The sequence below is a fragment of the Grampus griseus genome (genome assembly GCF_964374135.1).
Source record: "Grampus griseus genome assembly, chromosome: 8".
NCBI classification, from domain to species: Eukaryota; Metazoa; Chordata; class Mammalia; order Artiodactyla; family Delphinidae; genus Grampus; species Grampus griseus.
The window spans coordinates 84,025,494-84,044,755 of NC_139002.1; the positions used below are offsets into that span (position 1 = coordinate 84,025,494).

The window sequence follows — 19,262 nt, forward strand, 5'->3', positions numbered from 1 at the left end:
GACAATATTAACATAAACTTAATAGCTTAAAAATAACACACATTTATCATCTCACAATTTGTGTGGGTCAGGAGTCCAGGCACAGCTTAGCTGGGTCCTCTGCAAGCGGACAGTCAAGATATCAGTCAGGGCTGGGTTCTCACTGAAGGTTTGGCAGAAGAAGGAAGGATCTGCTTCCAAGCTCACACGGTGGTTGACAGCATTCAGTTCCTTGCTGTCAGCCAGAGGCACTCTCTCACAACCGACATCTTATTTCTTCAAGACCAGTAAGGAAGAATGTCTCTCAACAAGACAGATGTCACAGTTTTATGTAACAGAAATGATGTCCCATCACCTTTGCCATATACTTTGGGTTAAAAGCAAGTTACAGGTTCCACCCATATTCAAAGTGAAGAGATTACACAGACATATACCAGGAAACAGGATCATGGGGATCACCTTAGAATATCATACTTTTCATAGATTTAATTTGGTATTATTTCATATAATAGCAAAAACCAAGCGCTCCCAATATATCTCTCAAAGGATAGTATAGTATTTTCTCATCAGTTGTCTTCGAACTTTTTGAGTTTGCTGAGCTATGTTTTCCTTTTACAACATGTAATATATTCTAAGCATTTTCCTTATGGTACACGACTTGGCAAACTACAACCTGCTGGCTGGCGATTTATCTATAAAGATTGGAATACAACCATGCTGTATTTATTTGCACATTGTTTATGGCTTCTTTTGTGCTACAAGAGCATAGTTAAGTAGTTTCAACAGAGACTGTATGGTTCGCAAGCCCGAAATATTTACTCTCTTTTAAGAAAAAGCTTGCCAATTGCTGTTTTATATTATTATATTTTGTATGCTCCTTAATTTATTTTATAGTAGTAAAACTTGTTGGAAGACTGAAATAAGACATACTGATCAGTACAGTTCTTTAGAAAAAACCACCTGACCTTTTGTCCTGAAACATTTAAGTGCCTACTATGTGTTTAACACTGTTAGGCAGCATGAATCTTTGTTTTTACCCTTGATGAACTTAAACTGGATGTCGGTTGCATGTGGAATAACTATGAATAATACATATATAATGTGCAAATGTTTATGCAGGTGCAAGAGGTATGGAAAAGGCTTAAATTGAATCAAAATATGGGCAGAAGTTGAGGGGTGATGAAGGGAGAAAAGTATTCATATGTAAACTGTATAAACACATGCATAAGAGAGACTACCAGCAGGGTATGCTCCTGTAATAAAGAGGCAAGAGCCCTTCTAAAGGAGAGAGTATTAATTTAGGACTAGTCAAAGGGAAAGTTTAGCCTACTTTCCCTGAGTCTTTGGTCTCAACTACCTACTTGTACAATTCAAATTGTGAAACTTCAGAACCCATATACCAGCTCCTCAAACTGCAGTGTGCAGGGATGAGACTTTTTACCCTTTATCCACCAGAAGACACCTGGGAGTTTCTGTTTGTTTAGCTTTATAGCCAGTCAGATCCATCATGTTTCACCTCCTAGTTACCTTTGGTCATTGTCCAAGAATTAAGTTGTTCCAATGATCTTACCTTCTATGTTTCTTTTATCTCCATAATACTCTGTATTTTTTTCTCTATAGACTCGATTTCCTAGTATTCCTATCGTTTCTAAACCTTTCCAGTTTGCCTTTTATAACACCTATTTCATATAAAACATACTCTAATATCTTTAAAACTTATTAAATAGTCTATTAAAATATTTAACATTTAGTGAGGATTTACTGTGTGCTGGGCATCACGCTAAGCCCTTGATGTATATTTTATCATTTAATTTCACAACAATCAGATGAGATGTCTATATTTTACAGAAGATGAAATTGAAATTTTGAGAGAAGCCAAGTAACTTGCCCAGGGTCACACACCTAGTAGCTGAGATTCGCAATCAAGTTTCTCTGACAGTAAATCATCATTTTATACTAAAACCTGAAAACTCATCTTAAAAATTCTTTCTGGAGTGAGATTTATATCTTGGGCTATTCCTCCTCCGCTACCTCATTGCTGCCTATACTGACGTCCTAGTTATTTCCGTCATTTATTAGAGACTATCGTGATCTTCAACCTCAAGAAGGCATTGAACGTTGGCCAACAAGCTTTTGTATAACTCTAATCACCTCCTTTTCATTCTCAGTAACCTCAGTGGCCTTTTAAACTCTCTGGTCCTCAAACATCAGACAATACCACTTTCTCCCTCATTTTCTGAAATGACTTATTTCACACAGAAGTAAGAGTCTCATCATAAACAACTTCTCACCATCAAACCTCAAAACATAGCTCTATCCACAAATGGAAAGATGTGTTATACCTTCTCCTGTTTGAGATCATCCTTTTACCTGTACTTTTATTTTTTTCTTGAATTTTATTTTATTTATTTTTTTATACGGCAGGTTCTTATTAGTTATCTATTTTATACATATTAATGTATATATGTCAATCCCAATCTCCCAATTCAATTAGCTCTAGTAGTTTTCTGGTGGCATCTTTAGGATTCTATATGTATAGTATCATGTCATCTGCAAACAGTGACAGTTTTACTTCTTCTTTTCCAATTTGTATTCTTTTTATTTCTTTTTCTTCTCTGATTGCTGTGACTAGGACTTCCAAACCTATATTGAATAATAGTGGCGAGAGTGGACATCCTTGTCTTGTTCCTGATCTTAGAGGAAATGCTTTCAGTTTTTCACCATTGAGAATGATGTTGGCTGTGGGTTTGTCGTATATGGCCTTTATTATGTTGAGGTAAGTTCCCTCTATGCCTACCTTCTGGAGAGTTTTTATCATAAATGGGTGTTGAATTTAGTCGAAAGCTTTTTCTGCATCTATTGAGATGATCATATGGTTTTTATTCTTCAGTTTGTTAATATGGTGTATCACATTGATTGATTTGCATATGTTGAAGAATCCTTGCATCCCTGGGATAAATCCCACTTGATCATGGTGTATCATCCTTTTAATGTGTTGTTGGATTCTGTTTGCTAGTATTCTGTTGAGGATTTTTGCATCTATATTCATCAGTGATATTGGTCTGTAATTTTCTTTTTTTGTAGTATCTTTGTCTGGTTTTGGTATCAGGGTGATGGTGGCCTTACAGAATGAGTTTGGGAGTGTTGCTTCCTCTGCAATTTTTTGGAAGAGTTTGAGAAGGATGAGTGTTAGCTCTTCTCTAAATGTTTGATAGAATTCACCTGTGAAGCCATCTGGTTCTGGACTTTTGTTCGTTGGAAGATTTTTAATCACAGTTTCAATTTCATTACTTGTGATTGGTCTGTTCATATTTTCTATTTCTTCCTGGTTCAGTCTTGGAAGGTTATACCTTTCTAAGAATTTGTCCATTTCTTCCAGATTGTCCATTTTATTGGCACAGAGTTGCTTGTAGTAGTCTTTTAGGATGCTTTGTATTTCTGCAGTGTCCATTGTAACTTCTCCTTTTTCATTTCTAATTTTATTAATTTGAGTCCTATCCCTCTTTTTCTTGATGAGTCTGGCTAAAGGTTTCTCAATTTTGTTTATGTTCTCAAAGAACCAGCTTTTAGTTTTATTGATCTTTGCTGTTGTTTTCTTTGTTCCTATTTCATTTATTTCTGCTCTGATCCTTATGATTTCTTTCCTTCTGCTAACTTTGGGTTTTGTTCTTCTTTCTCTAGTTCCTTTAGGTGTAAGGTTAGATTATTTGAGATTTTTCTTGTTTCTTGAGGTAGGTTTGTATAGCTATAAACTTCCCTCTGACAGTCTGGTACTGCTTTTGCTGGATCCCATAGGTTTTGGATCGTCGTGTTTTCATTGTCATTTGTCTCTAGGTATTTTTTGATTTCCTCTTTGATTTCTTCAGTGATCTCTTGGTTATTTAATAACGTATATTTTAGCCTTCATGTGTTTGTGTTTTTTACGGTTTTTTCCCTGTAATTGATTTCTAATCTCATAGCGTTGTGGTTAGAAAAGATGCTTGATATGATTTCAGTTTTCTTAAATTTACTGAGGCTTCATTTGTGACTCAAGATGTGATCTATCCTGGAGAATGATCCGTGTGCACTTGAAGAGAAAGTGTAATCTGCTGTGTTTGGATGGAATGTCCTACATATATCAATTAAATTTATCTGGTCTATTGTGTCATTTAAAGCTTGTGTTTCCTTATTAATATTCTGTTTGGATGATCTGTCCATTGGTGTAAGTGAGGTGTTAAAGTCCCCCACTATTATTGTATTACTGTTGATTTCCTCTTTTAGAGCTGTTAGCAGTTGCCTTATGCATTGAGGTGCTCCTATGTTGGATGCATAAATATTTACAATTGTTATATCTTCTTCTTGGGTTGATCCCTTGATCATTATGTAGTATCCTTCCTTGTCTTTTGTAACATTCTTTATTTTAAAGTCTATTTTATCTGATATGAGTATTGCTACTCCAGCTTTCTTTTGATTTCCATTTGCATGGAATATCTTTTTCCATCCCCTCACTTTCAGTCTGTATGTGTCCCTAGGTCTGAAGTGGGTCTCTTGTAGACAGCATATATATGGGTCTTGTTTTTGTATCCATTCAGTGAGCCTGTGTCTTTTGGTTGGAGCATTTAATCCATTCACATTTAAGGTAATTATCAATATGTATGTTCCTATGACCATTTTCTTAATTGTTTTGGGTTTGTTTTTGTAGGTCCTTTTCTTCTGTTATGTTTCGCACTTAGAGAAGTTCCTTTAGCATTTGTTGTAGAGTTGGTTTGGTGGTGCTGAATTTTCTTAGCTTTTGCTTGGCTGTAAAGCTTTTGATTTCTCTGTCGAATCTGAATGAGATCCTTGCTGGGTAGAGTAATCTTGGTTGTAGGTTCTTCCCTTTCATCACTTTAAGTATGTAATGCCACTCCCTTCTGGCTTGTAGAGTTTCAACAAGTGAAATCAGCTGTTGACCTCATGCGAGTTCCCTTGTATGTTATTTGTTGTTTTTCCCTTGTTGCTTTCAATAATTTTTCTTTGTCTTTAATTTTTGTCACTTTGATTACTGTGCTGCATCTCTGCATGTTTCTCCTTGGGTTTATCCTGCCTGGGATTCTCTGTGGCTTCCTGGACTTGGGTGGCTATTTCCTTTCCCATGTTAGGGAAGCTTTGACTATAATCTCTTCAAATATTTTCTCGGGTCCTTTCTCTCTCTCTTCTCCTTCTGGGATCCCTATAATGTGAATATTCTTGCCTTTAATGTTGTCCCAGAGGTCTCTTAGGCTGTCTTCATTTCCTTGCACAGGCTACAGAACTGTAGTTCTTCTTGCTTCTGCTGTCTGCCCTCTGGTGGATGAGGCTATCTAAGAGGCTTGTGCAAGCTTCCTGATGGGGGGGGACTGGTAGTGGGTAGAGCTGGGTGTTGCTCTGGTGGGCAGAGCTCAGTAAAATTGTAATCCACTTGTCTGCTGATGGGTGGTCTGGGTTCCCTCCCTGTTGGTTGTTTGGCCTGAGGTGACCCAACACTGGAGCCTACCTGGCTCTTTGGTGGGGCTAATGGCGGACTCTGGGTGGGCTCACACCAAGGAGTACTTCCCAGAACTTCTGCTGCCAGTATCCTTGTCCCCATGGTGAGCCACAGCCACCCCCCGCCTCTGCCGGAGACCATCCAACACTAGCAGGTAGGTCTGGTTCAGTCTCCTATGGGGTCACTGCTCCTCCCCCTGGGTCCCGATACACACATTACTTTGTGTGTGCCCTCCAAGAGTGGAGTCTCTGTTTCCCCCAGTCCTGTCGAAGTCCTGCAATCAAATCCTGTTAGCCTTCGAAGTCTGATTCTCTAGGAATTCCTCCTCCCGTTGCCAGACCCCCAGGTTGGGAAGCCTGACGTGGGGCTCAGACCTTCACTCCCAGGGGTGGACTTCTGTGGTATAAGTGTTCTCCAGTTTGTGAGTCACCCACCCAGCAGTTATGGGATTTGATTTTATTGTGATTGCACCCCTCCTACCTTCTCATTGTGGTTTCTCCTTTGTCTTTGGATGTGGAGTATCTTTTTTGGTGAGCTCCAGTGTCTTCCTGTCAATGACTGTTCAGCAGTTAGTTGTGATTCCAGTGCTCTCACAAGAGGGAGCAAGCGCACATCCCTGTACTCCACCATCTTGAACCAAATCCCTCACCTGTACTTTAGATCTTTTCTCCTTCTACCTTTCCAAGTACCTGGCAATAGCAATTTTCTTTTCTCCTATCATTACTATCTTTATTAAGCTCTCTTCTATGTGTACTTGTTTTTTCAAAGGAAAAAAATTCCACTCCCTTAACCCTACCTTCTCCAATTATTGCTTTTTCTTTTCCGTTTCATAGCCAAGCCTGTTGAATGATCTGTAACACTTCTTATATGTTTTAGTAATACTTCAGTCATTGCTCAGTCTATTTCACACACTACCACTTCACTAAAACCACCTTAGCTCAAGACACTGGAGACCTTCCCATTGCTAAACCCAGAGGTTACTTCTCAGTCCTATTCCTTCTTTTTTTTTTTTTTGTATTGAAGTATAGCTGATTTACAATGTTGTGCTAGTTTCTGGTGTACAGCACAGTGGTCCATATATATATATTTTTTTCCATTAAGGTTTATTACAGAATATTGAATATAGTTCCCTGTGCTATGCAGTAGGACCTGGTTGTTATCGGTTTTATGTATAGTAGTTTGTATCTGCTAATCCCAAACTCCTAATTTATCCCTGCCCCCTCTTTCCCCTTTGGTAACCATAAGTTTGTTTTCTATGTCTGTGAGTCTGTTTCTGTTTTGTAAATAAGTTCATTTGTATCATGTTTTAGATTCCACATATACGTGATATCATGATATTTATCTTTCTCTTTCTGGCTTACTTCACTTAGTATGATAATCTCTAGGTCCATCCCTCTTGCTGCAAATGGCATCATTTCATTGTTTGTTATAGCTGAATAGTATTCAATAGTATATCTATACTACATCTTCTTTATCCATTCATGTGTTGATGGACATTTAGGTTGCTTCCATGTCTTGACTATTGTAAATAGTACTGCTGTGAACATTGGGGTGCACCTTTTTGAATTGAGAGTTTTCTCTGGACATATGCCCAGGAATGGGATTGCTGGATCATATGGCAACTCTATTTTTAGTTTTTTAAGGAACCTCCATACTGTTTTCCATAGTGGCTGTACCAATTTACATTCCCACCAATAGTGTAGGAGAGTCCCCTTTTCTTCACACCCTCTCCACCATTTATTATTTGTAGGCTTTTTAATGATGGCCATTCTGACCAGTGTGAGGTATTACCTCATTGTATTTTTGATGCACATTTCTGTAATAATTAGCAAAGTTGAGCATCTTTTCATGTGCCTATTGGCCATCTGTATGTCTTTGGAGAAATGTCTATTTAGGTCTTCTGCCCATTTTTCGATTGGGTTGTTTGGTTTTTTGTTGTTGTATGAGCTGTTTGTACATTTTGGAAATTAAGCCCTTGTCAGGCACATTGTTTGCAAATATTTTCTCCCACTCTGTAGGTTGTCTTTTCATTTTGTTTATGGTTTCCTTTGCTGTGCAAAAGCTTGTAAGTTTGATTAGGTCCCATTTGTTTATTTTTGCTTTTATTTCTGTTGCCTTGGGAGACTGGCCTAGGAAAATGCTGGTACAATTTATGTCAGAGAATGTTTTGCCTAAGTTCTGTTCTAGGAGTCTTATGGTGTCATGTCTTATATTTAAGTCTTTAAGCCATTTTGAATTTATTTTTGTGAGTGGTGTGAGGAAGTGTTCTAACTTCATTGGTTTACATGGGGCTATCCAGCTTTCCCAACACTGCTTGCTGAAGAGACTGTCTTTTCTCCACTGTATAGTCTTGCCTCCTTTGTTGAAGATTAATTGGCTGAAGGTATGTGTGTTTATTTCTGAGCTTTCTATTCTACTCCATTGAATCATGTGTCTGTTTTTGTGCCAATACCATGCTGTTTTAATTACTGTAGTTTTATAGTGTTGTCTGAAGTCTGGGAGGGTTGTGCCTCCAGCTTTGTTCTTTTTCCTCAGCCTTTGGCAATTATGGGTATTTTATGGTTCCATATAAATTTTAGGATTATTTGTTCTCATTCTGTGTAAAATGTCATGGGTAATTTGATAGGGATCGCATTAAATCTGTAGATTACTTTGGGTAATATGACCATTTTAACAATATTAATTCTTCCAATTCAAGAATATGGGTTACCTTTCCATTTCTTTGAATCATCTTTAATTTCCTTTATCAATGTTTTATAGTTCTCAGCATATAGGTCTTTCACCTCCTTGGTCAGGTTTATTCCAAAGTTTTGTTTTTGTTTGTTTGTTTGTTTGTTTTTATGTAATTTTAAAAGGGATTGCTTTTTACTTTCCTTTTCTGATATTTCATTGTTAGTGTAAAGAAATGCAACAGATTTCTGTATGTTGATCTTGTATCCTGCTACCTTCTCAGGCCTCTTCCTTCTTTATCTCAGCAGCAATTGATGTAGTTAATCTCTCTTTCCTTGAAGTACTCCCTTTCTTTGGATTCTGTTATAATATTCTGTTCTGGTTTTCCTTCTACCCCTCTGCTCATGTTTTTTTAGACTCCTTTGGCTCTACTTAAAATACTAACATCATATTCCCTCTTCTAGTGCTGTATACTCTTCCCTGGGAGGTCTCAGTCCCTGCCATAACTAGAATGACCAGGAAAAACCTCATCTTATAAAAGTAATCAGTAATCTCTAGGCATTGCTACATATGTAGGGTACACAGAGAAATGAGGAGATCATATTCAACTTCCTATTCAACATTTTCTCTTGAATATCTTACACACACCTCAAAATCAGTATGTGTAGAGCTAAACTCACAGTCTGCCCTTATCTCCAAATTCTACCCCATTCCTCCAAATCTGTCCCTCTTCCTCTCATCCCTGGCTTATTCAACCTACCAAGTGACACGTGCCGGAGACCTGAGTGATGTACTTGTCTCTCACGCTCTACACACCCATTAATCATTAAATGCTGAAAGTTTTCAACCGTTTAAATATGTATTGAAAAACTCTGTCTACATCTCTCCATTATTGCTGCCACAACCCTAATTCAAACCGTAATCAACAACTCTCATTGAAATTATTTTAACAGCCTCTTAAGTTGTCTCCAATGTTCCCTTGCTTCAGTCCTTTTTCATACTGTAGGCTGAGTGAACTTTATGATATGAAAATCTGATCATGATCCTTGCTTAGGACATTTTTGTGCTCTCTATTGATCTTTAACATAAGGTGCAAGCTCCTTAATTTGGGCTCTAAGACCTTTAGTGATTTGCTTCTGCTGATTCACCTTAGCCTTATCTCTTCTCATCTTCTCACCTCCTTCCTCAAGCTTTGTGTTTATCACCCTAAGTTTTTAATTCCATCAAAGTACCATTCTCTCACCTCTCTACAGGACTTTTCTTAAGTTCTTTCTTGCTGCATCTTTTTTCTTCTCTTTTCCTAACCCCTAATCATCTTCTAGGTCTCCACTTAAATATCTCTTCCAGAAAGTCATCCTTAACTGTTGCTTTCCTTCTCCTCATGCCCAATTAGTAGTATTCCTCTTATATAAATACTTCTGTAGTATTCTGTATCTACCTTCTCATGACACTTATACTTTATTGAAAACTCCTGATCACATACTTTATTCAGTAGACTGACTGTAAGCTCTGTGATCATGGGAACCATATAGGGATACAGTGAATGAATGAATGCATGAATAAATGAATGATATGAAAGCCTGGCTAAAAACAATTTATAATGGTTAGGAATATGTAATCATGGAGTTTTGAGCAATGAAGAGATACTATGAAGGAGGCACTGCAGGAATAATATAAAAAACTTGAAGTGATAAAAATACTCATTGCCCTGATCTAAACATGAGGTAATGTTTGTTACTGTGCTTTTAAGACTTTAATCATAAATTTACTATCAAATTTTGATAGGATAACAACACAAACTAACTTTTCTATTTCTACATTTCGTTATGTATATTAGATTCTAAATGTTTAACTAGCTTTGCTTAGACTGCTGTGATTTGAAATATCATTTCCCTATATTTTCCCTCTTTTAGCAGAACCCTCACAAGAGTGGTGATTTCTACTTCTGTGCCATATAATGTGTAGGAAATGAGGGAGAGACAGGAGGTAGTATGATCCCACGATTTTTGGCCGGAGAAAGTTTGGAGTTAGTACCATTAGGTGAAGTCAGGAAAGGAGGAGAATGAGCAGATATTGAGGTAGAGTAATGAATTCACTTTAAACACAATGAATTTTCTGTTCCCAGTAGTTCTACCTAGTAGACAGTTGGATATTTGGGTATTAAATTTAGGCTAGAGAAAAATATTTGGGATTCCTCAATGTTATTTAACTAATGTTTTATTCAATGTATGTTTTAGTTGAAGTCATAGGCATGTATGAGAATGCCCAAGTTTATAGACCCTTGTGGATACAGAGATGGAATTTTAGGGGGGGTCTCTTAATTCCCTCAAATTACATGCACATTTGTGTAGGACTGTGTATATTTTAAGACCAGCATATAAAACTTATATCAGCTTCTTAGAGTAGCCTTAGACTCCAAAAAGGACTCAGTACAACTAGAGTAAAAAGAAAAACAGGTCAAAATATAAAGCCTAGGCACATCCTTGTTTGAGGTATAGATAATGGAAAATAAGCCCAGGGAAGAGGTTAAGACCATAGCTTCTGGAATCAGTCTTCCTAGATTCAAATAATGGCTCTGCTATTTACTAGCTGTATCACCATAGGCAAGCTGCTTACATTCTCTGTAGTTTCCTTACCTATAAGACAGAGATTAATAACATTTGTAAGGTTATTATAAGGATTAAATGAGCTAATGCATGAGATGTATGTTGCACCATGTTTAGCATATAGTTAATGGTCAATAAATCACTCATTTGCTGTTTTTAATGTAATCTTGACTGTACTGGCCAGCCCTGCCAAACATGAGATTCTGCCTCTTTGAAGGGTTTTTCAGTGACAGATGGGGCCAGAATGAAGCAGAGCATCACCCCCAAAACCATGCTTACCACCTACATGGAAATCACTATAACTTCGTAGGCTACAAGCAGCTGGCTTGAATAGACCAGATCAGAGTGAGGATAGGGCCATCTCTCTACCTAAAGCAGACAGACAATTGTGTAAGTTGATCTCTGCCACTTTTCTTTTTTCCTGCTCTCCCAGTAATAATAGAATGGGGACTTGGAGTAAGAAGTATTTTAGAACTTTCCTTTCTTGTAGAACCCCTCTGCACCACTGAGACCTTCAAGGTACAAGCCTTAGTTTGCACTGAAGGAGAGAGAAAGCTTTGCATTGAACAATAAAGTTTTAAACTTAACTATTTCAAATTTTAATAACTGAAACTGGTGAAAAGATCATGGAATCCACTCTGGATGTCTTTAAGAGATGAGAAAAGGAAGTTTTGACATAGCATATTTGAAAGCAGTGACTAGAAAATAAACAAATAAAATTGTTTCATATTTGTATACCAAAGAGTTGAGAGTTCTATATAAACTGCTTACATATATAAAGAATGGCTAAAGAAACAGTAAAAATGGTAACAAGGAGTATCTTAAAAATGGGGGAGGGAGAGGGTAGTTCCAAAAAGAAAATTGTCCATAGCAATAGCTACAATAGACAAAAAAGGTAAAGATTTAAAAGTGTCCCAGAAATTAGACAATTAGAAAGTCATTGGTGACTTTGAGACCAGTCTCAGTGGAATCATAGGGGCAGCTCATTTGGACTTTGATATTAAAGAAAAATTGATGTTCCTGTTGTTTCTATCCATTAGGCTTCATTCTACCCCTTGGGGGCATTAATGAACAAGTGTAATTCCATTTCCATATGACAGCCCATCAAATATTTGAAGCCAGCTATCTTGCATCCCTTGGGTCTCTTTTTCTTCAAGGAAAATATTCATTTCTCATGCTTTCAAGTCCCTTCACCATCCTGGTCACTCCATTCAGAAGACGCTTTAGTTTGTGTAAATCCCCAAATGAAATATATTGTTGTCAGTCTGGTCGAGTACCATAGAATAGAATAGGACAATCATCTCTCTCAACCTAGGAATTAGACTATTAATTCAGGCCAAAACTACATTTGCTTTTTGGCAGTTCTGTCACATGATTATCATTTTTGCATGCCCAGTGTTATGAGGATTCATTAAATAGATTAATTAAATGCTTATTGTACAACTCAAAATTTTTTCACAGAATTGGTGATTTTCAGCTTGAAGAGCTGAATTATTTTTTACTTTTTTTGCTAATCCCTCAATAGGTGATCTTCCCATGAGTTTTTGCTGCCCCATAGGATTGAAAAAGTAGGGTTGATAAGTATTATAGCGTGTGCATGTGTGTGTGTGTGTGTGTGTGTGTGTGTGTGTGTGTGTATGTGTGTGTGTCTATGATGGGACGTGTTTTCAGGCAAACTACAGTAGATCTGACTGATTTACAAGACAAGATAGATTTTTGTTTGTTGTTTTTCCCTTAATTTATTCTACAAATATTTACTGTGTACTGTGTGCCCAGTACTAGCGATATAACAGTAAGATGCGTTCTCTGCCATGAGGAAATTTTTGCTTAGTTGGGAAATTTTGATAATGTGTATGAAATGCTAGTATAGGAGTTAACAGGATGCTCCAGGGCACTCTGATCATCTCACCCAGGCTTGAGGAAAGCTTCTCCGAAGATGGGGTTACCTAATCTGGGTCTGGGAGGATTTGAGGGAATTAGCTAGCCAAAGAGGTGAAGTAATCTATACAGAGGTCCTGAGTTAAGATGCAGTATGGCTACTAGAGATAGTAATTTAAGATATGAGTGTAGATAAGATCAGTAGGGATTGTGACCTACTAGAGAATGGACTTGAGGATATGGGGAGGGGGAAGGGTAAGCTGTGACAAAGCGAGAGAGTTGCATGGATATATATACACTACCAAACGTAAAATAGCTAGCTAGTGGGAAGCAGCCGCATAGCACAGGGAGATCAACTCGGTGCTTTGTGACCACCTAGAGGGGTGGGATAGGGAGGGTGGGAAGGAGGGAGACGCAAGAGGGAAGAGATATGGGAACATATGTATATGTATAACTGATTCACTTTGTTATAAAGCAGAAACTAACAGACCATTGTAAAGCAATTATACTCCAATAAAGATGTAAAAAAAAAAAAAAAAGTCAAAACCCTTACTCATTTAAGAAGCTCCTGTGCAGCAACGAAGACCCAACACAGCCAAAATAATAAATAAATAAATTTATTAAAAAAAGAAGTAGGTAAGAAAAGGGGAATTTTGCCATTTAGTTTAGTTGCTTTACCTCTTCATTAATGAGAAATCACTCAATATTTTTTGTTATCTACAATTGAATATCCATAGCTTATGCAGTACTTATCTGTATATTTTATTCCCTACTGAGTATTATAATACGTGTCCTCAATTTTACAAATAATTGTTTTTATTTTTCTAGTTAAATAGTTTAGGTTTACTTTTTTCTTTACTGAAAAGTTGTTAAATGACAATCATGTACATTTTAAAGGGAAAACAATAATCATGTACATTATTACAACAAGTATTTTTATTTTTGCACATTAAACCCTCCTCTTTGGCTACAACCATGCAGAGCCTGTAGACCATGCTAAAGGATTTAGTTCTTTCTGCAAGGAGCAATGAGAAAACACTGAAAGGTTTTAAGTAGGGAAGTGACATGATCAGGTTTGTATTTTGAAAAGCTCACTGCTAAATTGAAGGAGGATTTGAGTGGATGCAAAGAAGTAAGAGGAAATTGCAATCATCTAGGAAAGAGTTGTTGGTAGCAAAGCTAGGGGAGAGACGTTGTCGTGGAGCGAAGTGAACAATTCCAAAAATACTTTGAAAATAAATTTAACAGGATTTTAGGCATGGGGAGAAGGGTGTATCGGAGAGAGAGAGAGAGAGAGAAGAGGTATTAAGAATAAATCCTAATTTTCTAAAAACAGAAGGAGGACCACATTTGATGGAAGAAAATAATGAGTTTCTGAGTTCTGTCTTGGACACGTGGGAGTTGAGGCACTTTCGTGCTTCTGTATTTAATAGTAACAAAAGTCTGAAAGTGGCATGAAAAGTCCATAGTGGGGGAATGACTAAGTATTGTAAATTATGGTACACAAATTTACTGGAGTATTATGCACTCTTAAACATCATAGTTACAAGACTGTGACTCGTGAGATCAAGAGAAAAAAGTTGGATACAAAATTCAGTAATAATTGTAACCATCCTACTGTATAGCACAGGGAACTATATTCAATATCCTGTGATAAACCATAATGGAAAAGAATTTTAAAAAGAATGTATATATGTATAACTGAATCACTTTGCTGTACAGCAGAAATTAATACAACATTGTAAATCAGCTATACTTCAATAAAATACTAAATTGGAAGGAAATCCAAAATAGAGGGGATATATGTATAGCTGATTCACTTTGCTGTACAGTAGAAACTAACACAACATTGTAAAGCAACTATACTCCAATAAAAATTGATTGAAAAAAATATATATATATAAAAACAAAAAAATGGATGAGGTACTCACATGGAAAATAATAATAGTAATTATAACCATAAGAGAAAATATCTACAGAAAAAGTGCTAAAAGGAAATACAACAAATTTTAGCAATAATTCTATGAGTGTAATGGATGGCGGGTGAATTTCTAAAAATTAAAATTTTCCATGTTGTAAAAATATCAACCTCAGAAGTTAAAATTTTTACTATCAGATTTGTTTCTTACATCGTTGATTTATAATGACCTTGGTTTATATGGTTGCTTTTGTAAACTGATCTAATAGTAATTATTTAAGATAAAATCAATTCTTTTTTTTTTTTTTTTTTTTTGCGGTACACGGGCCTCTCACTTGTTGTGGCCTCTCCCGTTGCGGAGCACGGGCACCGGACGCGCAGGCTCAGCGGCCATGGCTCACGGGCCCAGCCGCTCCGCAGCGTGTGGGATCTTCCCGGACCGGGGCACGAACCCGTGTCCCCTGCATCGGCAGGGGGACTCTCAACCACTGCGCCACCAGGGAAGCCCCAATTCTTTTTTTAAACATGACTTTCTAAGGTTTAACAGAGACAAATTCTTATTTATATAAAATGAGTATTTTTTCCATTGTCATAGCTGTAATGATCCATAGGCAGTGCTGGTCATCTCATCCACTTGTCTCTGCTGGCTTTTCCACCTGTTGACTGTAAACCATGCAGAGGTGTTGAAAGCATTTTTCTTTTCCTTTGTGCACAAAAACTTTCATAAAATGCTCGTAAATCCTAATCAAGCCCATTTTGTGTCTTTTAGACTTACAGATTTTAACTTTGTGGTAGGTAGTATTAAAGAACTGGCTATGTTCTTTAATATATAAAATTAATCTTCATGTAAATCTACTATACTTTTGATCATGGATTTGCTCTAATATTCTGTGCTGAAAAGGTTTACATACAAGCTACCACATGGTATTTTAGTTACACCATAGGAAATTGTTTTCATAAACCACCTTTACTGAATTATAATTTACATACAATAAAATAGACCCATTTTAAGTATATATTTTAGTGAGTTTTTACAAATGTATATACTCATGTAATCACCACAACAATCAAGATATAAAACATTTCCATCATACCCCCAAACATCCTCATGCCCAAAATGTTTCCTGGCCCCCAAGCACCTAACATCTTTCTATCACTAGAGTTTAGTTCTGCTTTCTTTAGAATACCACGTGAAGGCAATCTTACCATACACACTTTTTGTGTCTGGCTTTTTTCACTTAGCTTAGTGATTTTGAGATTCATCTATGTTGTTGCCTATATATCAGTAGTCCGGTTATTTTGTTATTGAGTATTATTTCATTTGTGAATGTACCATTTGTTTTTCCATTCACTGGTTGATGGACATTTAAGTTACTTCCAGGTTTTTGTCTGTTACAAAAAAAACTGTCCAAGATATGTGTATTGCAAGTATTTTCTCTCTGTAGCTTGCCTTTTCATCTTCTTATTGGTGTCTTTTCAAAAGAAAATATTTAAAATATTTATGCACTTCAAGTTATCCATTTTTTTCTATTGTGGCACATGCTTTCCTGTCTTATTTAAGAAATATTTGTCTACTCCAAGATTGCAAAAATTTTCCCTGTTTTTTCCTAGTAGTTTTATTGTTTTACCTTCTATTTTTAGTTTTGTGATTCACTTCAGCATAATATTTGAGTTGTAGTATGAGATAAGATTGAACTTTTCTTGTTTGCTTGTTTCTTTTTGCTTTTTTTTCCCAATTGAAGTATAGCTGATTTTCAATGTCGTGTTAGTTTCAGTTGTACAGCAAAGTGATCCATATATATGTGTACATACTTTTTTAGATTCTTTTCCATTATAGGTTATTACAAGCTATTGAATATAGTTTCCTGTGCTATACAGTAGGTCCTTGTTGTTTATCTATTTTATATATAGTAGTATGTATCTGTTAATCCCAAACTCCTAATTTATCCCTCTTCCCCCCACCTGCAAATTTTTTTTCTTTTTTGATTGAGTGTAGTATGAGGTAAGATTGAGGTTTTTGTTGGTTTTTGCGTATGAGTATCCAGTTATTCCAAGACCATTTGTTGAAAAAGAATTATTTCTCCACCTTTGTCAAGAATCAGTTATGTGGGTTTATTTCTGGTCTGTCTATTCTTTTACATTCATTTATATTTATAGCCTTTGGTCAAATCTATATTGCATGGATTGTTACAGCTTTATAATAAGTCTTAAAATCAGATGGTATGTCTTCCAACTGTGATCTTTTTCAAATTCATTTGGTTACCTAGGACCTTTGAATTTCTATGTAAATTTAGAATTAGCTTGTCAGTTTCTCCAAAAAGCTTACTGGGGCTTACATTGACATTACATTAAATGTATAGATTAATTTGGAAAGATTTGAGTCTTCCATCCCATGACCATGATATATCACTCCATTTATTTAGGTTTTTTTATACTTACTCTCAGAATGTTTTATACTTTTCAATTCGGAGCTAGTTCATGCACATATTTTGTTAAATTTATTCAAAATATTTCATGGTTTTGGAATCAATTAAAATGGAATTTATAAAATTTTAGTTTCTAATGTTTGTTACTAGTTTGTAGAGGAACAGTGATTTTTATATATTGACTTTACATGCTACAACCCTGATAGACTTGGCTTGTTAGTCCTACTAGCTTTTTGGTAGATTGCTTAAGATTTCCTACATATGTGATAATGTTTGCAAATAAAGACTGTTTTACATCATCTTTTCCAATCTGTATGCCTTTCATTTCTTTCTCATGGTTTATTATATGCTTCAGACCTTCTGAGCAATATTGATTACAAGTGGTGAGAGTGGATACACTTTCTTTGTTCCTAATATCAGGAAGAAAGCATTCCATCTTACCATTCTGTTACCTGTAAGTTTATTATAGATACCATTTATCAGGTTGCAGAGGTTTCATTTTATTCCTAATTTGCCAAGAGTTTCTATTATGAATTATTGTTGAATTTTGTCAAATATTTTTGTGTCTATTGAAATGATCATATGGTTTTACTTTTTTAATATGTCATTATGGTACAGTGATTTTTATTTATTTATTTATTTATTATTTTGGTGGGTTTTTTTTTTTTACATCTTTATTAGAGTCTAATTGCTTTACAATGGTGTGTTAGTTTCTGCTTTATAACAAAGTGAATCAGTTATACATATACATATGTTCCCATATCTCTTCCCTCTTGCGTCTCCCTCCCTCCCAACCTCCCTATCCCCCCCCTCCAGGTGGTCACAAAGCACCGAGCTGATCTCCCTCTGCTATGCGGCTGCTTCCCACTAGCTATGTACCTTACGTTTGGTAGCGTATATATGTCCATGCCCCTCTCTCGCTTTGTTGCAGCTTACCCTTCCCCCTCCCCATATCCTCAAGTTCATTCTCTAGTAGGTCTGTGTCTTTATTCCTGTCTTGCCCCTAGGTTCTTCATGACATTTTTTGTTCTTAAATTCCATATATATGTGTTAGCATACGGTATTTGTCTTTCTCTTTCTGACTTACTTCACTCAGTATGACAGACTCTAGGTCTATCCACCTCATTACAAATAGCTCAATTTCGTTTCTTTTTATGGCTGAGTAATATTCCATTGTATATATGTGCCACATCTTCTTTATCCATTCATCCGATGATGGACACTTAGGTTGCTTCCGTCTCCTGGCTATTGTAAATAGTGCTGCAATGAATGTTTTGGTACATGTCTCTTTTTGAATTATGGTTTTCTCAGGGTATATGCCCAGTAGTGGGATTGCTGGGTCATATGGTAGTCCTATTTGTAGTTTTTTAAGGAACCTCCATACTGTTCTCCATAGTGGCTGTACCAAATCATATTCCCACCAGCAGTGCAAGAGTGTTCCCTTTTCTCCATACCCTCTCCAGCATTTATTGTTTGTAGATTTTTTGATGATGGCCATTCTGACTGGTGTGAGATGATATCTCATTGTAGTTTTGATTTGCATTTCTCTAATGATTAATGATGTTGAACATTCTTTCATGTGTTTGTTGGCGGTCTGTATATCTTTTTTGGAGAAATGTCTATTTAGGTCTTCTGCCCATTTTTGGATTGCGTTGTTTGTTTTTTTTGTTATTGAGCTGCATGAGCTGCTTATAAATTTTGGAGATGAATCCTTTGTCAGTTGCTTCATTTGCAAATATTTTCTCTCATTCTGAGGGTTGTCTTTTGGTCTTGTTTATGGTTTCCTTTGCTGTGCAAAAGCTTTTAAGTTGCATTAGGTCCCATTTGTTTATTTTTGTTTTTATTTCCATTTCTCTAGGAGGTGGGTCAAAAAGGATCTTGCTGTGATTTATGTCATAGAGTGTTCTGCCTATGTTTTCTTCTAAGAGTTTGATAGTTTCTGGCCTTACATTTAGGTCTTTAATCCACTTTGAACTTATTTTTGTGTATGGTGTTAGGGAATGTTCTAATCTCATACTTTTACATGTACCTGTCCAGTTTTCCCAGCAGCACTTATTGAAGAGGCTGTCCTTTCCCCACTGTACACTCCTGCCTCCTTTATCAAAGATAACGTGACTATATGTGTGTGGGTTTATCTCTGGACTTTCTGTAGTGTTCCATTTATCTATATTTCTGTTTTTGTGCCAGTGCCATACTGTCTTGATTACTGTAGCTTTGTAGTATAGTCTGAAGTCAGGGAGCCTGATTCCTCCAGCTCCGTTTTTCGTTCTCAAGATTGCTTTGGCTATTCAGGGTCTTTT

The 19,262-nt window shown here is 36.4% G+C and overlaps 1 protein-coding gene across 2 annotated transcripts in view; it reads left to right on the plus strand.

The window, feature by feature from the left end:
- ELP4 (elongator acetyltransferase complex subunit 4) overlaps window positions 1-19,262 on the plus strand; it is a 242,907-nt gene that overhangs the window by 11,659 nt on the left and 211,986 nt on the right. The gene's annotated exons all lie outside the window — the stretch shown is intronic.